Below are 6,000 nucleotides of genomic sequence, written 5' to 3' on the forward strand. Positions count from 1 at the left end.
ACTTGCCCTGCACCTCAGCAGGACAGGTCTGGTGGAAGTGAAAGCTAAATTCATGAATATGTTAGGAAAATAATGGGGCTTTTCAGGGACTACACACAGATGCATTTCACAAAATCATTCTTTTAATATAGTTGTATGTTGAATATATTTATATAGCACCTGAAAAGTCCCAGCATATTCCTAACATATTCATAAAGTTGAGTATTAACAGCAAAGAAAGTGTATACATATATATATATATATAATACAGCCCATCTCCAGGAAATGAAATAAAGTCCAACCTTGCAGTGTGTGTGTGGGGGGGGGGGGGGGGGGGATAGACTCTTTCACTTACCTGTTTCCATGCTCCAGCCAGCTGCAGAGCCCTCTTCACCCACCAAACCTCATCACATCGCAGGGGGCTGAAGTGTGAGCAACTGGGCTTAGGTGTCTGTTTGTGAAGCAGTGATGAGTGGAGATCCAGAGGATCGCCGCTGATCACAGCCCATAAACAGTTTATGAACCAGAGATAATCGGGGGAGAAGTGTTTGAATTTGTTCTCCCGCCGATTATCTCCACACTGAGAATACTCATTGAATGACACAGGAACGGCCAGTTTATGAAGCTGGGATCTCAGCGATTCACTGGCGATCTGTCAGAATTCACCCTCCCCCATTCACCAGCTCAGAGGTGGAGAACCGGGGAGTGAAGACAGAATCTGGGGGGATCTGAGGAGGAAAGAGGAAGATGATTAACTTCCTTATGCCTCGTTCAGACCCCCCAACACTGTAACCATGTCCCCCTGTCATATTTATATATAATGTATATATATATATATATATATATATATATATATATATATATATATATATATAAAATGTTTGTGTATATAATGTCTGTGTGTATATACATGTATACATTATGTAGGGGGACTCTTTATTTCACTAACATTAATCACACCGTGTGTCAGTGTATTGAGCTGTGATCATTTATCACTGCTTAATAAATTGACATCTCTGTGTACCGGTGAATTTCTCGTACTGTAATCTCGTAAAGTCTCACGAGATTGCAGTATTAGGGGTTGTTCTGCAGTGTTAGAAGCGTTTGTAGATCTCTTCACTCCTCCAAGGGTGAAGCGATCTACTCCGCTTTATAAACTGACATACAGAGGAGAAAGATCTCCTCTGTGAATGCCGGAGAATGAAGCAGTGAATAGATTTCACTGCTTCATAAAAGGACACCATAGTCAGTAATACATACACAAGCGCTGTAGGGAACCATTCAGTGCTGGAAGAAGCCAGCTAAAGCAAGAAGTTGGGTAAAGCTGGGTACACACACACATCAAAATTCAGTTTAGCAGTAATCGGACAAATTTTGATCTATGTGTAGCCCTCCGTGTTAGAAGCCAATCATTATACCACCTTAGTATATTCATATGCCATCCCACATACTGACTCCTACCACCTTTGAACACTTCAAATCACTGAAGTGGTCATTGTGGTTAGAGTGTTCCTTTAATATCTCTCAGAAAAAGTTAACCTCTGTATACTGATTCCATTTCATTTGATCATCCTCTAGTTGTGTTACATTGGTGGGGGGTGCTGTCTGTATACCCTAGCCTCTCGGTATAGGGGCGGGGCCAGGGATGTGGCTAAAGGGGGCCCCATCAGGTAGGCTGTACGGGGCCCCATGATTTCTATCAGCAGCCCTGCTTGGGGGTCATGAGAAATGTCCCTCCCCAAACGAGATATTGCACTAAACCTATAGGTAAATAAGAGAACCAGAACCTTTGCTAAGTGGAAGTTTCATAATAAAGTTGGCAGTGCCTCCAACCAAAACAGACCCTTTATAAATAGAGGAGATTCTCCTCCTGGGGAATTAATCAGTAATCTAAACAAGCTAACTGAGAGTAGAACTACTACCGCAAACAGCATATAACATTACCATAAGCAAATTGATGCACACCAGTATGGAACTAAAACAAGCTTTACATAAGAAGAAATTAATAACATTACATACTTTACATCCAATTTACAGACAAATATTATTAGCATAGGGCCCAATAGGAGTCCAGGTGGAAATGTGCACATATACCCAGGTATATACAGGTATTATTAGAGCTACCTCCAGATGACTGTTGCAGTGAGGTCCAGCTGCAGGGACTCCTGAGGATAATGCAACATCTGTCTTTGTGTTGGAGACATGAAGACAAGATCTGTGGTTATGGGGAGATCCTCTAGATGTTGTCCAACCAACCTGGAACAGAGCTTCTCAACGGCAGGAACTGTGGTATGGCATTTAGATTTAGCCTATCTACTTTTCTACTGTGCCTTATTACCTTCCGAATAATCTGATAATTAGGAATTATAATCTGATATGCAACTGGACCTCTAAGCCTATGTTCTCAACTTGGCCACCAGAAGCCCAACCTGACCATATTCTGGTTATTGAGCCAAGGTAAAACTAGCTATAAAATACCTGACCAGAAGGAACAGGATTAACTAAAATAACAGGGGGCTGCATATATACTATATTGCAATAAATAGGTTCATCTACCAATTTACTGGAAGGTGACCATCACACGTACAGTAGTACAGACCTAGCTATCTAGCACTGTGCATATAATATAATAACAAGGACAGGGCAGAGATCCTCTGTATTTCACAAGGATTTAGATACAACATACACTCTTCAGGTGTAGTAAAACTATTAGATGATAGGAATACTTCCACAATAGTCCCCTGTGGCATGAGAATTAGCAGCATGGATAGGAAATAGGGCTGAGACTTTCACTTTACTCTTCCTCCTTCTGAGATTTCAAAGCTAACAACCCAGGGGCAGGAAGTGCATATATAATACATTTACAAGCATGTACAAATTCAGACAGCAGAGAGCAGCAGTATACTGCTTTTTTATTTTCTTTGCATATGATTGGGTATCCTTTTCAAAGTGAGTTTTTGCCAAAGCTGTGGGAAAATTCTGAATAGCCTATTTGTCTTTGTTAAATCAACCTCAAAGCCCTTGTACACACGGTCGGATATTTCAACGGAAAATGTCCGATAGGACCTTGTTGTCGGATAATCCGACAGTGTGTGGGCTCCATCGGACTGTTTCCGTCGGAATATCCAACGGACAAAGTTGGAGAGTTTGGCTATAAAATTTTCCAACAACTTGATCCGATGCCCATCAGTTCCGATCGGGTGTAGCCTAGTCCGACGGACAAGGTGCCACGCATGCTCAGAATAAATTCTGAGACGGAATCGCTCTGTCAGGTAAAACTACCACTCGTAATCGATATAGCACTTTCGTCACGCTGCAATGTTAAAAAAATTTTAATGCAGCGCATTCTCTTTTTCTTTACAATGCTACAAGAATGAAGTTGTTTTGCTGCTCATATTCACACACACTTCTCCCAAACTTATTTCTTTATTCTTTTTCTTCATTTCATGAATACAATATTTTAATTCGTCACATCTCTCCAATCATTTATTTGTTTTTTTTTGTTTTTAAATTTTGTGGTTGGTTTTTTAAATCAACATCTCCTTTTTTGACAGTTTGCTAATCTTCGGAATTTTTTTGGTGTGTTTTGTGTGTCAACTTACCACAACACCATTATTATCTTTTTATTTTATTGTTTTCTTTTTTAATATAGAGGAGGTTGTTTGGTGTTGGAGCCCCTTGTTATTAATTTGACTTTGTGTTTTTGAAATGTACCTGCCTACTCACAAATAAACTGTCCTTTTTGAAGTAAAACACATAGGCAAGTATTTCTTGAACCCAAAAAAAACTTTATTTAGGTGTCAGTAACAAATAAAGAGGGAGGCAGCACTGGAGAAACTGGGGAGATTAGCAAAGCCTTTGGCCCCCAGGGCACACATCAACTATTTAAATGCAAAAATTGGTGGCTTGAGGAGTACATATCTGAGGGAGAGCAGTCTGGTCCTGAAGTCCAAGAAACCCAGAACAGCACCAGATGACATCTATGTCCCCAGGCTGTGGTCCTACAAGAGGCTGCATCTTCTGTCAGACCAGACTGAACCCAGGTCATCACTCTCTGGTCTTCCTTCTACGCTTCCTTCCAGGCTGTGGCTGTGGTGCTGGAGGTGTGGCAGAAGGAGGAGGAGCATGGTCCAAATCACAAAAGTGTGTTGCCCCTCCTCCATTTGCTGACGTTTGCAGGCAGCCAAGGTGGCAAAGGCCTCTTGATATGTGGGGGTGGCTTTGAGGGCTGCTGAAGCCTCCCCAATGAGCTTCAGAGCCGACTCCTCCACATTCCCCCCCTTTCTGGCCCTTTTGGGTGGAAGGCGGAGGGGAGGGACTTGTGATTCAGTCAGGCTCCTAGGCCTGCCCACCTCTTGGCTGCCGCTTACCCCTGCCTCCTCCTGGCTGCCACTTTCCACAGGCACCTCCTGGCTGCTGTATTCCACACCCTCCTCCTGGCTGAGGTCTTCCTGTGTATGGAAAATGGACATTCTGTATGTTATGCTTTGATACATGCCTGTTTACACAAAACGGCAAGTTCGAAAAATGTTACCCAAAATAATGTTTTATATACACCAAATATGTTGGTTTGTTGTAAAACCCTTTTCTAAACGCACATGTGAATGTGCTTTGAGTAAAAAGTTAAATTATCAACAATGTGTGGCTTCCTTTTTCAATGTGCAAAAGCAGTATATGCATTAAAGTTGTTGTTTTCTGTGGCAATGGGTGTTATTTACTAAATGCAAATAGACTTTGCACTCCAAGTGCAGTTTCAGGTGCACTTTTGCAGTGCACTTGTAGTGCATAGTGGATTTGCCTTTAGTAAATAACACCCACAGTGATGTTAAAATTTCCCCAATCACGCCATTTTCATGACCCCGCATATTTCTGCCATGGTGCTGAAAATGAGCAATATTTTTGTCAGTAATGCACTACATACATTATCAACAAAAACAAGGTGTGTGTGTGTAGCAGACCCACAACATAATAAGATTATCTGAAGAAGAGACTGTCACCTCATCTTGCTCTGAACTTGGGTTTGCACTGTTGTAGAAAAAGGCTAAAAAAAACAAAAAAAAACCTAGGCGACACCTAAAACAAAGCCAAGCAGTAAATGAAAACAAAGATTATTGGAGTTTCAAAGAAAAATTTATTAAAAAATGCCTCCCAGACATTGTCTGGCATATCAATGGCCCCCTACCCACAAAGTACTCCACATATCTGGATCGGACCTCGCGGGCGCTTTGGGGGGGGGGGGCAAGCCAGGATGAGCAGCTTCAAGGGCTGTGGGGTTCACATTTTTGATCAAGTCTGCATCAGGGCCAACTGAGGCCACATAGTTTACTGAATGTTTTTTAAAAAAATTGTGCAAAACGCAGAAGGCAAGCACAATATGATTTAGTTTATATTCCGCCATGTGTATTGGAGTCAAAAATAGGCGGAACCGGCTCTCCATTATCCCGAAAGTGTTCTCCACTACTCTTCTGGCTCTGGCCAGCCTCATATTAAAGATCCTCTGATCCGGGTGAGGGTCTTCATCGGGAAAGGCCGCATCAGGTGGTTTGCCAGAGCAAATGCCTCATCCACGGTGAAAATGAAGGGGAGTCCTTCTACATTCTCCTCTGGAGGTGGCAAGCCCAGACTGCCACTCTGGAGATGCCAGTAGAACTCCGTCCGCACGAACACTTCACCATCCGACATACGGCCATTTTTCCCCACGTCCACATACAGGAATTCATACTTCGCTGACACCACCACCACCAACATCACGATACTATTATAACCCTTAATTATAATAGTAGGACCCCGAGTTGGGGGGTGGGACGGTGCAGGATGTGTTTCCCACCAATTGCACCTCCACAATTGGGAAAGTCCCAACGGCTGGCAAAGTGGGAGGCCACAGTCGGCCATTGCTGTGGCGTTGAAGGAAACTGTGGAGTGAAACAAGAAAAAAAATTGTCATTTTGCACATCAACATTGCAAGCAGATTAGAGACAAACATTTTTGGGCAATATCAGTATAACATTTCTGGAAATTAGT

The sequence above is a fragment of the Lithobates pipiens genome, unplaced genomic scaffold (genome assembly GCF_037356315.1).
Source record: "Lithobates pipiens isolate NorthernLeopardFrog02 unplaced genomic scaffold, aLitPip1_a1.2 Scaffold_1, whole genome shotgun sequence".
In the NCBI taxonomy this organism is placed as follows: Eukaryota; Metazoa; Chordata; class Amphibia; order Anura; family Ranidae; genus Lithobates; species Lithobates pipiens.